At 50.7% G+C, this 18,910-nt stretch overlaps 1 protein-coding gene across 8 annotated transcripts in view; it reads right to left on the bottom strand.

Moving 5' to 3' along the window:
• GRB10 (growth factor receptor bound protein 10) overlaps nucleotides 1-17,879 on the bottom strand; it is a 183,369-nt gene extending 165,490 nt beyond the window's left edge. For 4 of the 8 annotated variants that reach the window (XM_057733489.1, XM_057733490.1, XM_057733487.1 and 1 more), the window contains exon 1: nucleotides 16,823-16,994. The gene's annotated coding sequence lies outside the window, so the exon portion shown is untranslated. Of the gene's footprint in view, nucleotides 1-16,822; nucleotides 16,996-17,049; nucleotides 17,349-17,699 lie in introns of those variants that run through there. The other 4 variants (XM_057733494.1, XM_057733495.1, XM_057733496.1 and 1 more) reach the window with 4 other exon arrangements.
• Between the last annotated feature and the right edge of the window lie 1,031 nt (nucleotides 17,880-18,910).

Below are 18,910 nucleotides of genomic sequence, written 5' to 3'. Positions count from 1 at the left end.
CAGTGCACCCACGTCCCCATCAGCGCTGCTCCAGGCGGTGCTTCCTTCTGCCCAACCTGGGAGCCTGCAGCCTGGGGACCACAGTGCCTCCCGCCTCCCTGGGCTCCCTCGTGGGACTACCACCCACGCTTAAGGAGGGGAAAGAGGATCTACTTCCGACCTGGGAACATGAGACTGACTCCTAAATAGGGCAAGGGCCTCTGTAATACCTGTTATCTCCAGCCTCAGGAGTCCTACCCTGCACGGGGCCCAGAGGACCGGTGCCTGTGCACACGTCCTCACCTCGGGGAGGCCCCAAGTGACACTGCCGGGCTTTAAAAAGTCCAGTGAACTCACATGGCATCTGTGTGCCCTGAAAGCTGGCACTGATGTACCAGAGCCTAAGTGAGACTGCCCCGGGGTATACAGATGAATGCAGGCGGTCTCCTTCACCCTCGGAACCACCCGCAACAATCTCCAGTGTTGTGAGAAACAAAGAAAGGACAGAACTGTGAGCCTCAGGGGGCCAAAGGGGTTCCTGCCCCCAAAAGGCCTCAAAACCCAAGGCCTTTGCTGTAACGCTCAAAGCTACAAGGTGGCTACCTGGCCTGGAAACAAAGCGATGTTACATCATAACAGATGGCAAAACATACCTCTGCTTCCAGACTTCATAGCTCCTAGACCATCCTGAACCCAAGAGTCCCAGGACTGTCAAGAACATAGAATCTTTCCTGAACAATTCCCCCAAGGAAAGGAAAATGAATGAAGACCTACTGTGTGTCAGGCACCGGGCAATGAATTTACTTACATTTTCCTTTAATGTTTACAAATCCTGAGAGCAAAGAATCCACATCCTGGACAGGGTCCTTCCTCTTACCACACACGCCCCCATGCATTTGAGTTGGTGGAAACACACTGTCTCCCCCTTCTCCCTTCCTCCTTGTATGGTGGCATCCAGGGTACGGAGAATGATGGCCTTGGGGTCCAAAGACCTGAGAGGGCAATTCTAACTCTTCCACTAACACCCACTTGACCCTGAACAAGGCATCTGACAGTGAGGGGTTCCCATTTCCCCATCTACTGAAGGAACATTCCTTCTCCCTTGCAGGGTTGTGCTAAGCATCACGTGCAACCCTGTACACTCAGGGCTGCACAGAGGAAGGAACCCACCTCCACCCAGTCAAGTTCTTGTTCTGCTCCTTCCCAAACGGCAGCACGGGATCGCGTCCCAGCAGTTCCGGAGTTCTGCTCACCCCTCTCTATCACCCCACCCCAGCAGCAGGGCCATGATATCAAGGACCCCGTAACAACCAACTCAAGTTTCAGTGTTTTGTAAAACGTTCTCCTAAATGTAATAGATTCTGTGACTGTTCACACCTTGGCAGTCTTTCTTAAAGCATAAGGATCATTCTAAGAAGAAAGGATTCTAGAGAAATAAAGGAGAAAAAGCTGTAAGAAACGCACAAACCAAAAAACAGAAAAATGGCAGATGTTCTTCCTTATCAGTAATTAGTTTAAATGTGAATACATTAAACCCTCCAGTCAAAGGGCAGATATCGGCAGAATGGAGGAAGAAGAAGAAGAAAAAAAAAAAAACCCACAAAATCCAGCCATATGCTGAGACTCACTTTAGATCTAAAGACACAATCAGGTTGAAAGTAAAAAATGGGAAACGATACTGCATGCTAATATTAAACCAAAAAAAAGAGACCTGGGGTCACTATCCCAACATCAGACAAAATACACTGTAAGTTAAAACTGTTACAAAAGACAAAGGACATTAAATATTGAGAAAAGAGCCTCAGAATATATGAAGTAACTGACACAACTGAAGGGAGAAACAGACAGATACACAATACTATCAATAAGAGTTGGAGACCTTGACACCCCACTTCCAGTAATGGAAGGAATAGCCAGACAAGATCAGTAAGAAACAGAGGACCCAAACAACTCTGTAAACCAACCGAGATGTCACGGATGCATGCGGCACACTCCCCCCCAACCGCAGGAGTGCACACACTTTTCTGAAGTGTACGTGGAACATCCTCAAGGACAGACCGTATGTTCAGCCTCAGAAGAAGCTTTTCACATGTGAAAACCCACAGCCAACATCATACTCAATGGTGACACAGGGAAAGTTCTCCTCTAAGGTCAGGAACACGGCACGCGTGGCCATGTTCAACACTTCTATTTAATGGAGGATTAGAAGCTCTAGCCTGAGAAGGCAAGGAAAAGAAATAAAAGGTATCCACTTTGGAAAGGAAGAACATAAAATTATGTCTGTTTGCAGATGACATAATCTTCTATGTAGAAAAATCTTAAAAATTACACACAAACATGAAATTAGTTAATAAATGTATCAAAGTTACAGAATAGAAAATCAACATGCAAAAATCAGTTGTGTTTCTATATACTAACAATGAACAATCTGAAAAGGAAATTAAGAAAACAATTCCATTTACAATAGCATCAAGAATAATAAAATAAGAGTAAATTTAAAGAGGCAAAAGACGTGTATACTGAAAACTACAAAACATTTCTACATGAATATACAGAAGACATAAATAAGAAGAGACTTCTCAAATTCACGGACTGGAAAACTTAATACCAAATATCAAATGTCAAAGCAATCTACAGATTCAATGCAATCCCTATCAAAACCTCACTGGCATTTTACAGAAATAGAAAAAGCCATCCTAAAATTCACACGGATTCTCAAGGGACCCCAAATAGCCAAAACAATCTTGAAAAAGAAGAACAAAGTTGGAAAACTCACATTGCCTGATTTCAAAACTTACTACGAAGTAATCAAAGCAGTGTAGTACTGGCATGAGAACAGACACAGACTAATAGAATAGAACAGAGAGCCCAGAAATAAACCCTTACGTATATGGTGGGTAGACTTTCAACAAGATGCCAAATCATTCAATGGGAAAGCACAGTACTTTCAAATGATTCTGGGGAAAGTGGATATTCACATGCAAGAAAATGAAGTGAACCCTTACATTAACCCATAAACAAAAATTAGCTCAAAATGGATCAAAGACCTAAACATAAGAGCTAAAGCCAAAACTCTTAGAACACAGAGGAGAATATCTTTGTGACACTAGATTTAGAAATGACTTCATGGATACGACACCAAAAGTAAAGGACACAACAGGCAGAACACTCGCTACATAAATCACAGCAAGATCTTTTTCGATCCACCTCCTACAGAAAATAAAAACAAAAATAAACAAATAGGACCTAATGAAATTTAAAAGCTTTTGCACCACAAAGGAAACCATAAATAAAACAAAAAGACAATCCACAGAATGGGAGAAAATACTTGCCAACGAATCAACCAACAAGGGATTAATCTCCAATATACAATCAGCTCATGCAGCTCAATATCAACAAAACAAACAACCCAATCAAAAAGTGGGCAGAAGATCTAGGTAGACATTTCTCCAAAGAAGACATACAGATGGCTAAAAAGCACTTGAAGAGATGCTTAACATTACTAATCATTAGAAAAATGCAAATCAAAACTACAATGAGGTATCACCTCACACCTGTCAGAATGGGCATCATCAGAAAATCTACAAACAATAAATGCTGGAGAGGGTGTGGAGAAAAGGGAACTCTTCTACACTGTTGGTAGAAATATAAACTGGTACAGCCACTACAGAGAACAGTATGGAGGTTCCTCAAAAAACTAAAAAAAACAGAGCTACCATATGATCCCATTCCTGAAAATATATCTGGAGAAAATCATAATTCAAAAAGATACATGTACCCCAATGTTCACTGCAGCACTATTTACAATAGCCAGGTCATGGAAGCAACCTAAATGTCCATCAATAGATTAATGGATAAAGATGATGTGGTACAAATGTACAACAGAATATTACTCAGCCATAAAAAAGGATGAAATAGTGTCATTTGCAGTGACATGGATGGACTTAAAGATTGTCATACTGAGTGATATATGAACCTATTTACAAAACAGAAATAGAGTCACAGATGTAGAAAACAAATTTATTGTTACTAAAGGGGAAGGGGGGGAGGAATAAGTTGGGAGATTGGGATCGACATATACGCACTACTATATATAAAATAAATCACTAACAAGAACCTACTGTACAGCACAGGGAACTCTACTCAATGCTCTGTAGATAACCTACGTGAGAACGGAATCTAAAAATGAGTGGATATATGTATACGTATAACTGATTCACTTAGCTGTACCGCAGAAACATTATAAATCAACTATACTTCAATAAAAATTAATTTAAAAAAGAAAACATTGAACTTCATCAAAATTACAAACTTTTCTGTATTATAAGAGAGTGAAAAGATAAGCCACAGAAAGGGACAAGATAGTTACAAGTCATACATCTGATAGGGGATTAATATCCAGAATAGATAAAGAATGCCTACACCTCAAGAAGAAAATGCAAATCAAGACCACAACGAGATACCACTTCACGCCTATTAGGACAACTATTATAAGAAAGGAAGGAAGGGAGGGAAGGAGAAAGAAAAGAATAAGACAAAGAAAATTGGAAATTACCAGGTGTTAGTGTGGACGTGCAAGAAACGAACACTTGCGCACAGCTGATGGGAATGCAAAATGCTACAGCCCCTGTGGAAAGAGTCTGGCTGTTTGGCCGTGAATATTAGCTCTTACGACACGTATTAACCTTCAAGAGGCACTAAGCTGTTCTACGTCACCACGATGCTTGATAAAAGATGACAAAGGAACGAAGTCCAAAGCCCCACGGGGTCCATCAATGCATGTGAGCAACTAGGGTGCAAGAACACACACAGTCCCCAAGGGCCCATTATCGAAGGAAGGATGTTGGTGGCAGAATGTTTCAAAAGGTAGAAGGAAGAAGAGGTGACAGTGCAGAATGGAGTCTGACACAGAGAACACAGGCTCACAGATGCAAGTAAGACCAAAGCTGCTGTAGGGCCACCCCCCCGACAGACAGACCACTTGGCTCCAGGGCCCAGCAGAGGGCAAAGCTGAGGCTGACAGAAGACGGACAGGGAGCCTCAGGGGACACAAGACTTGTCTCTCTCCACAGCATGAGGTCACCTGGGGTTCCCACCTGATGCTGAGATACAGAGGTACTAAGCAGGCCCTCCACAGCGGTGAGGGGCCACAATGGGCCCCAAACCCTACATTCCTAAAATGAGAGCAGGCAGGGCTTCTAGACCCTTCAAGATCCTAAAGTCTGCAAACCTTTCTCAAAGTTCTCTCTCATCGTAAACAAAAGAGAAACCACTGAATACAACCCACGGGAACCCAAGTAAATGTCAAAGCAGGACACTGTGCACATACTTATAAATGGAATAAAGAACGAACACATTTATGAATGCCACGTATAAATGGAATACTATTCAGCCATAGAAAAGGAGGAAATAATGCCACCTGCAGCAACGTGGATGCACTTGGAGGGTATTATTCTAAGTGAAATAAGTCAGATAGAGACAAATACTGTATGATTATCACTTATCTGTGGAATCTAACAAATACAACAAACTAGTGACGATAACAGGAGAAGCAGACTCTCAGATATAAAGAACAAACTAGTGGTTACCAATGTGGGGGAAGGAATTTGGGGTGGGGGAGGTACAAACTATCGGGTACAGGACAGGCTCAAGGATGTACTGCATGGCACAGGCAATACAGCCAATATTTTGTAATAACTGTAAATGGAGTGTAACCTTTATATATTGTATAAAAATTTTTAAAGTTAATTTTTAAAAGGGCAAAAACTAAATAAAACAAGACAGAATGCCACATATAACAATGTAGGGCTAATCACTAAACATTCTCGGCAAAATTCTCAGATTCAGTAATAGCATCAGTAACAACCGCTCTTACAAGGAAGGTAAAGTTTCATCTTCAGAAAATTTCTAGAGAAACAGAAACCAAAGATAAAGTGAGAGGAAATGCACTGACCTTAGTGCACAAAACGAGGCCCCGACCAGCAGCACGTGCATGGCCTGGGAGCCGCGCAGAGACGTGGGTGGTCAGGTCCCACCCAGCTCACGGGACTGGAACATACGTGGTAACAGCATCCCTAGGAGATTCGCCGGCATACGAGGCTTAAAGTTCTGTTTTCAGATACTGTTAATATTTAACCTGTGTCCGTACTGAAATTTGCCAGTGCCCTCCAGGAAAATAAGCAAAAAACACATGTATATCAATTCTTTTATTTTCATTGAGGTACAGTTGATTTACAATATTAGTTTCAAGTGTACAACACAGTGATTCAAAATTTGTACAGATTATACTCCACTTATACTTACTATAAAATATTGGCTATAGTCCCCGTGCTGTACAATACATCCCGGAAGCTTATTTATATCACTTCTTTATTGCTGGGTGAGCCCACGCCATCCCTCTGCTGCCGGTCCCCCTTCCTCCAGAGGAAGCCCTGCTTTCAGGCGAAGCAGGGCAGACCCAGACCAAGGAGGCAGCGTGGCTCCTCCAGCATCTGCCCAAGGACGGAAGGAGCAGGTCCTCAGGCATCCGGAGCAGTCCTCAAAACCCTGCCCTCACCTGAGCACTGACCCACCACTGGGTTCTGCATGGCCACTGGAGCCAAAGGTGATTAACACACCAACAGCCAAGGCGCCCCCAGCACTGCACTCAGAAGCTGGCTCACAGACGCAGCCAAAGAAATTCCATTCTGGAATTCCTCGAACTCCTGACAAAAACGAACTGATAGGGACTTCCCTGGTGGCGCAGTGGTTAACAATCTGCCTGCCAATGCAGGGGACACGGTCCTGGAAGATCCCACATGCCGCGGAGCAAACAAGCTGTGCACCACTACCGAGCCCACACGCCACAACTATTAAAGCCCACGTGCACCTAGAGCCCATGCTGCGCAACAAGAGAAGACGCCAAAATGAGAAGCCCACGGACCGCAAGGAAGAGTAGCCCCCGCTCGCCACAACTACAGAAAGCCCACGCGCAGCAACGGGGACCCAACTCAGCCAATAAAAATTCAAAACAAAAAAAACACAAAAAGAACCGAACTGGTAGTGGAAGACCGTTAACTCTATTTAGTGCATTCTGCACACATCCTGATCAGCCCTCCAGGGCAGTACCTGCGGTCCCTGCCTCTTCCCAACACCTGCCCCACCCCACAAGGAAACCGCACTTCACCATACGGCTGCTGAGCACCCCAAATCTTAAATAAGCGTTCTCCTGGGGGTCTTCACCACCGGATGCTCTGGAGTGCCGGAGGAGGGCAAAATCCCCACCAGCCACTGCCATCCCCACCCAACACATGGAGCTTGTGGGTCCCGGCTCAAGAGGGGTTGCAACCTGCTTCCAGCACACACAGGCACAGCCCTGCAAATGCCCCTGAAGGCACAGGAGCAGCGGTACGCACCTAAGTCAAGGCAGTGTCTGGTCCCCACAGCCTCTTCTAACTGGACCTGAAGCTCAGCACTTAGGGGCGTCATCGAAATCCCTGATGGGTCGCTGGTGGCCTTTCATGCTTACAGAGAACAAAGAGGGAAGGCGCCCACTTCCTGCTCACTTGCTGGGGGGAAATGTTTGGCAGTACAGGCAGCAGGACAATACTACCTGTGTCTGGTGACCTCTATCAACACCCTGGCAGGAACTCCTGCCACCAACCGACAAATGGCAGCTGATCAAAGGGACAATCGCCGTGTTAACAGGTGATCTGATTGTTTTTCTGAAGAGGGCGGGCAAGGAAGCCCCACCTATGTTTGGAGCAATTAGCAGAACCCCATCAAAGAGGGAGAGATCTCCCCAACATCTGCATCACTTCACCCTAATGGTCCAAGAGGTGCTGCCAACGAGGGCATAGACTCGCGAACAAAGACCCAAGCTGCCCAGATGTGTTTATCCGGGGCTTTGATGCCAGACTACACGTCATCAAGGTTAAAAAGAAGTCCAGCCAGGCCTTGGTATTTCATTTTCAGCAGAAAAAAAGGCCCCGTTTCCCTGGAAGCCCCTATCTGTTCATTTCCCCAGCTGGCTCCCACACCCGCTGCCGGCCACTTGGCTGAGAGATAGTGGTCGGGCTTATCTGGGTGCAGTTACTACTTGTTACACATTAAACAATGAAGATTAGAAATGGTTACATAACACCGACCCGCAGCTAACGTCCACAGAGGCCGTGGGATCCTGGAATCCGGCGGCGAGATGGCCAGAGACCGGTTTGGGAGTCGCGCTTCCAAGAACACGTGCCCCTTGGAGCCCCTCCGCCACCAAAAGCCGTGGCGAGGATGGTGCGCTGCTGACCGCCAGGGCCTATGCAGGTTACCCTGGGCTGGCCCCTCCAGGCCAGGCATGGACCAGAACAGAGCCCACCGCAGGCTGGACCCCGGCGCATCATGATGCCTGCCTGCCTGCCACGGGCTGCGCCACAGCGCCACACGGGGTCACTGTGCGCCCACAGCCAGGCGCGGGCACCGTGGCGCACGGCAGGGCCCTGTGCAACGCAGGAGACCAACCAGGGTCCTCACAGCTCCGCCCCAGTCAGGAGCCTTCAGAATAGAAGCCCGGATCCTGGGGCCCTAAGCACCCCAGACACAGTCTGATGTGCTCTAACGTGGAGAAGCGTGGAAGGCATTCCAGCAAGAGCGGATACCACCCTGCCTCCCAAACGTGCCTGACAGGACTGAACCCATCATCCCACATGTGTCCGCAGAAGCCTACTGCGAAAGCCTGTCTCCCCTGTCCTAGGACCACACTCTTCCGCTTCAAGGAGAGGGAACTTATAAGGGAGGGGCAAAGCACCGCCTGGTCTAGGTGCACCGAGCCAACCGTGAAACCATGCAGCACCCCAGGGGGGCGGAAATCTCAGACCCATCATTAGTCAGACACATGACCAGGTACCTCCAACTCTCTCCCCCCACCTCGGCAGTCCGTGTGACCACCAAGGCCAGCCAGTTCTGGTTGTCCAGGGTCAGAATCCTCTCACACCCCTCCCCAAAATGATAGAGCAAGAACAGCAAGGAAGGGAGAGGCTGTTTCTTGAAGCCACAAGTGTAAAGCTATTGGATGTCACAGAGAAAGCGGAGCTCCATTTAAAATGACACAAAGAAAATAACAGTACTGCATGCGGAACAGGCGCTGTGCTAGTCACTTACATACATTACACATGTGTAAATGTATGTACACGAATGCAAACACAACCCTGAAACAAAAGAAGGAAAAAGAAGGCTTGGACAAGGTGACTGAGCTAGCAAGGACGCCACCGTCCTCCCTCCTGGAGCACATGGAGGGAAGGCCTGGGAGTGGTGGGTGGCACTTAGAACAGTAAACTCAGATGCTGCACCACGTTCACAGGTACGGGGAGCAGGGAGGCCCCATCAGGGTGTCGTGTTCAGACGCACAGAGAAGCCACCAGCATGCCACTCCTGGGACAAGTGGCCAGAGGAGGGGGGTGAAGAAAGAGCACACATTCACCCAAGGAGGAGGGGCTCCACGGTATCAGGGCCACATTCTAATATTTTTAAGTCAATCAGATGAAAGCCCTGGAGGCTGGTTCTGAGAGCAGCCAAGAGTGAGGCATCCGACCCCAAGTGCAAAGCCACAAGCCCTCCTCCTAGTCCAGGCAGATCACGGCAGCCTGGCCTCTCCAGCAGGTGGAGATGCTGCAGAGGGAACCAAGGCATAGAATGCAGCCCTGAGAATCCAGAAGAAATCAAAGGGCACAGAGATTAAATGGCCCGCGGTCCCAGAGCCAGTCACCAGCAGGGGAGACCTCGCCTGCCTTCGGGATGCAGACCTGAGGCCTATCTGCTGCTCCTCGAGGGGATGGCTTTGGTGGGCTGGCCTCCCTGCCTCGCTGCTCTCAAATTGGACGTGAGCTCCTGGGCCTGATCACACCTGCCCTGCAGCCTCCAGGGCGGGAACAGAGGGCCTCCAAGGAGAATATTTTATAAGCAGAAGATGAGACAGAGCCCCACATACCGCAAGGCCCAAGTGTCAGGAACAGGGAGCGAGAGGGGGTTCATGGTTCACCGGGACCCCTCTCACCACCAGCGGCAGGGTTTTTCTCTGGAAGCAGCAACAGGGCTCTGGCCTCTGGTACCAGGCTGAGCACAGGCGGCCAGTGCCGCTGATGCTGACGGCCCCTGGGCTCCCACCGCCCACCTCTTGGGGATGAAAAGAGGCTTCTTCCGACAGCCTGGCCCACGGAGGAGAAAAGACCCAAGACAGGGGCACCCGTGGCTCCCCACACAATGGGGCAAACAGACGGCCACACCCCAAGGCCTCTCAGTGACGCCTTTGAACGTGGGCAGCACAGCAGGGCCCAGACATCTAAGCAAAGCCTTGAACCTGAAAGACAAAGGCCAAGCAGAATGGGTCAGACACCCATCAGCCTCACGTGTCTGGGCCTTGTCTGGCCGCTGCTGGGGAGACCACTGGAGCACGGGCGACAAGCCCCACGGCCAGGGATGGCCTGCCCACGCAGCCTGCACCCAGTGCCAACAGGCTGGGGCCCAGGGCTCCATGGAGGGAACGGGCACTGAGTGGGAGCTCTTCCTCTCCCCGCCAGTGCCACCCCGAGGACCATCTCGAGAATCACAATATGGACCATCGGCTTCTCCCAGTTGCCCAGGCAGCTGCCTGGGGACTAGCCTCAGGGTTACCCCGCCCTCACCTCCCTTCCTCCCTCCCTCCCCTCACCGCGGCCTCCCTAGCCCTGCACATCCAAATAAAGCACGCCTGTAAGTTCTTGCCTGCCATGGGCTCTGCTTTCTGGGGAAGCCAGACCAAAACAGAAAATAAATAATGCAGAAAAATAAATAATGTAAAAATTGGAGAGAAGAAACTATGTAGAAAAAAAAAAAAAAGGCAACTAATATATCCAAAAAGAGATTTTAAAAAATAGTATATCTATGAAACAAAAATATTGTGGCATTAAAATAAGAATAATTACTTGGGGTAATGATGCTGTGTTGTGGCTCAAACTATACCAAACGTCCCACTCTGGGGGCGGGGAGGGGTGTTGACAGTGCGAGGCTTGGGGGGCGGTAGTAAATCTCTCTATTTTCTGCCCAGTTTTGCAGTAAATCTAAAACTGATCCAAAAATTAAAGTCTACATAAAAATAATAACAATCAAAAAAGAAAAAAAAAGGTCCTTAGAAGTTAAAAATGAAAACAAATTTAAAATCCAGTAAAAAGGTTAAAAAGTCAAGTTGATATACTCCACAACTTAGAACTCAACAGATTCAGATAGGAGGTGAAAGGTAATTAGAGAACCAGTCTGGGCAGCTAACAACCATATAAAAGCAATTCTAGAAAGAAAGAACAGGGAGATGGAAAAAAAGAAATTAAAGAATTAATTGAAAACAGGTCCCAGCCCCAAGGATCTGAGTTTCCAGCTAGAAGGGGCCCTTGATGTACCCTGCACAAAAGACGCAGATCTCTAACAAGGCACATCTACAATGGATTTCTGAATAGAGGCACAAAGGGTAAAATCCTACATGCTTCCAGGCATGAAAAAAAGAAAAGAAAAGAAAAAACACTGAAAAGTGAGGAGTATAGTAAGAACATTTTCGAACACGCAAGGTCTCAAAAAGTTTGCATGCATCTCTTTCTGGGAAGCTATGATAGGACGTTCTCCATCCAATTGTGGGAAGAAACCAGAAAAGAGGAATCATGACAGTCAAGAGAACAGAGGGCCTGCCCAGGACGCTGGAGAAGGAAGAGGTCGGGAAAAAGCTGAGCAGGCAGTCCGGAGGGCAGCCAGGCCCCTGGGGACGAAAGGCACACGGCAGGTTGCTTCCCAAAGACTCAAGTGGCTGGATACCTATGGTGTCTGAGAGGACATCTGCACACCTGTGTTAGCCTGGAGCAGGGGTAGGGGTAGGGAGTGATAAGTAACTAAAAACTAAGCAAACGCAAATACAACTCCAGAAGAAAACAAGATGTCCTGCAAGACAGAGGAAGTGATCACATCACAGCACACTACCTGGCTCGACCACGAGCAGCGTATAGGGCTGTTGCAATGGCTTCAGCAGTGTGTGCTGGTCCAGCCCATCTCACCATAGAGACGATGGGAGACAGGAAGCACAGGTCAGGACAGGGATGGGACAGAGGTCCACAAGAATCCTACAGGAAGCTGGGGTCTGGGGGTGGGGGGGAGTAAGGCAGTGGCAAGGAACTACAATACGTAATAGAGACATCTGCTTAGAAACCTGGGGGTGAACAAAGAAAAGGCTGATAAGCCTGGTTACTTCTGGGGAACTGACTCTTTAAACTATGTATTTTATCACTCTGATTAAAAAAACTAAATTTCAAAAGTCTGCCCTGGGTATTGAGGGATTAGAAACCCACTGACCCTTCAAATGGACAGAACGTGTTTGGGAAGGCCAGGCTAGGAGAGCAGAACACAGGGCCCCACCTGGGGAGAGCAGGACACGACAGAGGCTGGCTGTGTGGAAGAAGGGCCAGGCCAGGCCTGCAGTTAAGGGCCCGACTAGGGAGTAAGAAGCCGTCCTGCCTTACACCTTCTCCACTAGGGAGATGCCATGAAGGTCTCATGTGCTCCTGTATCTAGAAACATCCTGGAGGGGTGTCCATGAGAGCTACACAGTTCTTCACAGGAACACAGCGGCATTCCAGAAAAGCAACCTGGAGGCTCTTGGGTATCACACCCACAGCCTGGACACCACACAGGACACCACCCAGCTCCACCTCCCAGCCACGGGAAGATTCCCAAGCAGGGCTCCAGATGTACTGCAAAGCATCATCCTTAGGCCAGGGGAAACCTCCCATATGCACAATGCTACCATACAAACTCCTGAATTTAAATGTCCCTCAGGGCATAGCAGCTTTTGGTCACAATGAGTTTCTTGGAGCAGCCAATCCTAAGATTATTACTATTAGATACAGGGTACAACAAAAGTCTTTATATTAAAGGGTGTTTGCAACTCATAAGAGGCTGGAAGAAGACACTTACAGGGATGAAACTTCCTCCCAAAAGTAAGGAAACCAAAGGCCCAGCCGGCCGGAGAAGTGAATACTTGCAGTGTCTCTCCTCCAAGAAGCATCTCAAACTCGATCCAGGCAGCTGGAGGTCCCTCACTGTTGGGGCCCATGTAACAGGGTCTTCAGGTACCCCTCTAGGGTCTCCTGCAGAGTGAGACACCGGAGAGCTCACAGACAGCACCAGACAGGCAGGCCACCAGGCAGTTCCAGGGGCAGCGCAAAGACAGTGGAAGGTCCCAGCTGCCCACCTTGCTTTTAGGTATGGTGACAATGACACGGTGAAGAAGGACAAAACACAGCAAGCTCTTTCCGTGCCAAGTGCCTTCTGAGCCCACATCACTGGGCAAGATTGCAGCTGCTGGTGCCCAGGCCCACTGACCTGGCTCGAAAACCCAGCCGGACTTCAGGGAAATGCAGGGCTGCCCAGCAGCACAGCCCCAGACAGCTGCAGGAGCCGTTCCCCGGGGGCACAGTCAGCCCATCAGGACTGGTGGTCCCCGCTCATGTTAGTCCCAGCTGAGCTAAGCGTCTCTGCAGACTCCAGACGCTGACCACCCCGGGGTCCTGAAGACAGATGCCACGTGTCCCCTTGTGCCTGTGCCCAGCAGCCTCCATGCAGACGCCCAGCGCCGCAGCCGGTCTGAGCCCGTGCATACCAGAGGCTGCACATCTCTTGCCACTGTTCGCAAAGAACCAATGTTTGACGCCTGCTCTTCCCCAAGGTCTGGTTCAAGTGGTCTGCGGCCAGGTGACGTCTGCATCCCACTGTCCGCCTCTGCTCATAGCATCCTACCTGTGGCCATTTCAAACTGTCTGCCACTCAGAGGCCAGGACAGGCTTCTCGCTCACAGTGACTGGTGCCGAAAGCAGGTTTCGGTCAGTGCCATAAGGTTTTGTACAGCTAACGGATGCAGAGACAAAAATACAAAAAAAGCAGAGTCTCCTTTCTGATTATTAGAGAGACCTTGCAAATTCACAGAAAGCAGCCTAATCAAGCGCACGAGCTGCTCTAAGGCAGGCCGAGTGTCACAGACGCCACGCCCCCAAGCTCTCAACACAACCCCAATAGCGCCTCACCTTCCCTATTAGTCAACACCCCTCTGACTCTTCATTTTACCAGTGGGCTCAGTTAACCCCCTCACCCAGCCAGTAAATGGGAGAACCAGGGGTCCCATTGAGGCAGCGTGCCTTGCAGGGTCAGCAGTATCAGCCATCCACCCAGGCAAAGCCAAAGGGTGCAAATGGCAGAACGGGAGATGCTAAAACACACAGTCCACCCTGGCAGGGTGAGCCCAAATGAGAAGATCCTCAAATTAGGGGTCTGAACCATCAAGGAAAATCTCCCCCCCAATCCCTATGTAAATCCAATGGTAAAGAAACAGGAACAATATCCTAGTTTTCCCAGTGGCATCCAGCCGTGACCCACCAACTTCATCCCATGTGCTTTGGGCAGGGATTCTAAAACATGACTATGACTTACAGGGCAGAGAAGTGGCTTCTGCCTCAACACCCACTTCTTTCCCAAAGGGCCAAAGCAGCACCTGGGCAAGCAAGGCTTCTCCCATTCTCAAGCCCACCTCTCCCACCGCATGAGCATAAAGGGATATGTCCTTGGGATTCGTGTATCCCCAAAGTGGAAAAGTCACAAGCACTCATTTCTACCTCTGGGAGGATTTTTGATAACTCTGGGACATGTTTTATCTGTTGTCATCTCAAAAAACAGTCGTACCATTTTTCCTTACGTTACTAAAGAAAAGCCAGCAGCCTGGTGATTTTAAGCTTCACCAGCTTTCACCTCCTTACAGGTAACAAGACCCACGATCACCAGGAGCACGGACACCGGACAGAGATGGGGGGACAGACAGCTCCCCACAAGTGTGCCACTAAAACACTAACACAAAGTAAATGCCGGCCAGCGCTTAAGTGGATGTGATCAGTTATACACCCTAAAGTTATCACACAGACCTTGTAAAAGGTTCCCAGATTGCCAAAGCACCAGTCTGCCAAGCCTTGACAACCAAGTCACTTGACAGTCCTAACATCTTCCACAGTCTCCCATACGTCCACAGTTAAGCAAGAAAATAGACAGGTGAAATAAACTCTCAGCTGGCAGGAAAAGTTTTAGTTAAATAAATGAAAGGCAAAGCAAATGTTTTCTCCTTAAGGGCCCAGGCAATTTCACCTTGGTTTAATGACCTGAGAAACAGCCAAAGGGGGTCACGCCCCAAGCCTCAAACGCACATGCTTCCTTCCATGAAGCAGGACAGAATTCCCTGCGGTCAGAGTTCTGACAAGCAGGCCAGCCAACTGCTGTGCATGTTTCTTTTCCTCTGCGGTGAAGAGTTGGCCAGAATTCCAAGGAAATAAGTTCCTTAAATTATGTCGCCTTGAAAGCAGTAGGTTTTATCAAATATACCAAGCTAGAATTTCTAAAGCTGTCATATGACGGTGAAGACACAGGAGATGTCTTTGTCCAAGCAGGAGTTTGGTTTCTATACGTTGTAAACTCTTAGGCCTACCTCATCGTCCAAATCAAAAGTTCAGGACCAGCTCTTAGATTCTGGCTTTGCTCCTCTCGCCCGTCTGAGGGTCAATGTTCGCAGAGATGGTCAGTGTAACCGTGCCAGGGCTGCCCCCGGTTCCGACCCTGGCAGTCACCACCCCAAAAGCCCTGGACGAACCTGCCCAGCTCTGCGCTCCTGGTCCACAATGAAACTTTGCCTGGTCCGATGCTGCCCCCAATGCAGCGCAGACCACTGGCAATATGTAATACGTGATTCAGGAGGTCACAGCTTTTATTAACATGTGGTTTTAACTACAATAAACATAACTACCATATCAGACTCATGACTTCGTGGATATCAAAGTTTCCTCCCAAAATAAATGTGTATTTAAGCACACAAAGTGAGTGAACAAAGGAAAACATTGATAATAGCCTAGTGATAGGGCAAAAAGCTGGAAGGCTGGGAGCCCCAGGAATGATAACAGAGCCTCCTGGTTCTCCTGGTGTGTGACCAGCCAGCACGGAGAAGGACCATTTCTCTTTTAGACGCAGATGTAGAGAAGGATGAACCACACAAGATTCAAAAAAAAAACACCCAAAGCTTAAGCTCTGGTGATAGCTCTAGCATCTGCTGGCCACGTGACCCTGGGCATGCCAGTTAATCTCATGAGCCTCAGTTTCCATGCCTGTAAAATGGGGAGCAGGAGGCTGTAGAGGATTAAAAGCAATGAGGCTTTGAACGTGTCTCATAAACCGTGAAATGCTACAGAAATGTCCCTCTATACCCTTCTCAGTTACACAAGCAACTTGCTGGGTGTGTGACTCTCTCTGTCCTCAAATCCCCCCCCCTCGCCCTGTAATCCAGGGATTGACCTGAGGGGTCCTTCTCTTTCAAGTGTTCCCAATAAAATTCAAATATTATGTACAGTTATCCTAGAGGTCTGATTTTTATCCGAAAAACCTAGTCCTCTAGAGTCACTGCTGGAAACACTTTGGTCTCAGAGCTTTTTCCCTAATAAAATACCACCCTAAAAGACACCACCATCGCCAGAAGTCAGAATTTCTTTTGCTACAGAAACCTAGGTCCTACCATTTTTCCTCCAGGAAAGAACGAAGGGAACTCGAGGTCAACTCTTGTGAAAAACGCCCAGCTTGGTGCTGTAAAGCCCAGTCAACGCCTGCAGCGGTGCTAACAACATGCGTTCTTAGTGAAACTGAGCGAAACGGTAGAAAGAGCACCGTTTCTCAAACTCAGGGGCTCCGAACGGCTGAATCAGCATTTTCAGAAACAAAGTGTTCTGGGCTGGGCCTTGTAAACAGCAGCAAAGAGAAAGTTGTGCAATAACGCATGTTTACTCACGAGCGCTACTTGTTTGGGTCTTTCCTTCCCATCTCTTGAATGAAGCTGGGGACCACGTTTACAAGAGAGCATCCGAAAGATCCACGCCTGGGCGAAGTCACCTGTGGCTCCCCTATGGGACCCACCGTCTCGTCAAAGCCAACGACAGGGAGTTGGCATTTCTTCCAACCCCGAGACAAGACGAACACAATAAAAAAGTAGAGAATACCCTCATTTCCATAACGCACATGCTCCAGTGCCGTCGCCAGGCCGGCGTGGGGAGAGGCGATCGCAGAGGCCGAGAGTTGCATCAGAAACTGCCTTCTGTGAACGGCACGGCTCTTATCACATTTCCCCGGCTGGCGGGCCGCTAACCCGCGCGCCCTCGACTCGGGGTTAGGCCCCGGCGGCGGGCAGCGGGGTCACCGGCGGAGCCAAAGGGAAAGATCCCGGGCCCGGGCGCGCTCCGGCTCGGGAGGGTCCGGCCCCACCACCCGGGCGCGGGCGCACGCGGGGCTTGCAGGGGCGCGCGGCGCCCACCCTCCGGGCGGCCCGGGAGCGCGGCCTCGGCCCTGACCGCCCGGCGGCGCGGCCCCCGCCCCGACCCCGGCCCGCCCCAGGCCGCGAGCCGCCGGCGTCGGACAGGAGGGCTCCGGCGGGCGCCACCCGGGTTCCCCGGCTCCCCGGGGTCGCCGACGCCGCGCGCCGCGCCGGTTCCCCGCCCTCGCGCGCCGCAGCCCCCGGCCCGAGGCGACGCCCTTCCGCCCGCCGCGCCCCCGCGGCGCCCCGCGTCCCCGGCCCGGGCGGCCCGCGCGCAGACAATGACGCCGGGACCGCCGCCCGCCCGCCCGCCGGCCACAAAGTAACTTGGCGCCGCGCTCGCCGCCCAACTCCGTACCTGCCGCGGCGCCGCTCCCGGCCGCCTCCGCCCGGCCGCCCGCGACCCTCGGCGCGGCCGGGGCGGCGCGGGTCCCGCGGGGCGAGGGCAGCGCGCAGGGCGGTCCCGGCCCCCGCGCGCCGCCGCCCGGGGACCGCGCGCAAACTTTGGGCTCTGCGCGGGGCTCCGCGGCCTCCGAGCGCCCAGCCCGCCGCGGCGCGCCGCTCGCGTCCCTTCCTGCCTGCTCCCGGCCTCCCCACCCCCTCGATGGGCTTTAAACCCGCCCGGCCCCGCCCGCCGCCGCCGCCGCCGCCGCCGCCGCCGCCTCCGCCTCCGCCTCCTCCCCCGGTCGCTTTTCCTGCTCCTCCTCCTCCCGCCGCCGCCGCCGCCGCCGCCGCCTGGACTGCTCGGGGCCGCCAGCGCGGGCGGGGCCGCGGCCTGGGCGCAGGGCGGGGCGCGGGGGGGGGGGGTGCGCGGGGCCGGGCGCCCCCGGAGGCGGCGGCTGCTGCCTCTGGCAGCCGCAGTGGGGCTGGGGGCCGGCAGCCGGGCGGGGGCGCCCTGACCCTTCGTCCTGGCCCCGGGGCCCTTGGACGCGGGACCCCGACCACCTAGGCTGGGGCGCCCGCGAAACACACATCGGACCACAATTGCCTGGAAGGCAATTTGCAAGCGAATTCTTTGAAACTCAAGTAGGAACTGTCCGGCCCCATCCTGTGTCCCGGGCGCAGCGGGAGGACCGAACGGAGGAGCCGGAGGAGCGGCGGCTGCACGGGCTACGCCCTGAGACCGGGGAACCTGGGCTCGAGTGTCCGCTCGCCGTCAGCCGAGTCTGGAGCCTCGACTCTCTTGGCCACAGTTTCCCCATCTGCGTTGTCCGCACCGGAGCGCGGGTGGCGTGGGAGGCCCTGACATTTTCTTACTGGCACCAGGCCTCGAAGTCCTTATCTTTGAAATGGGCTAACAAACCCGCCTCCGAGTCACGTCCTGGCGGGTCAATGAGGTGTTACTTGTAACATAAAGCGACAGGTAAGAAGGAACCCCTGAATTCGTGGAAACCATTATCATGAATATGAATCAAAATTATAATACAAATAGGATAATAATTATGTCTTTTTTCTGGGATTTGATGTTATAAAGGCAGCTGCAATAATAGCTAACCTTTATTGAGCATGCGTTTTGTGCCAAACATTAATGAATCCTCTTATTTAACCCTCCGAGTTTGTTACTAGGAG

The sequence above is a fragment of the Hippopotamus amphibius genome, chromosome 4 (assembly GCF_030028045.1).
Source record: "Hippopotamus amphibius kiboko isolate mHipAmp2 chromosome 4, mHipAmp2.hap2, whole genome shotgun sequence".
NCBI lineage: Eukaryota > Metazoa > Chordata > Mammalia > Artiodactyla > Hippopotamidae > Hippopotamus > Hippopotamus amphibius.
The sequence above is the reverse complement of the archived record's forward strand: the minus strand, read 5'-3'. Positions and strand labels throughout refer to the sequence as shown.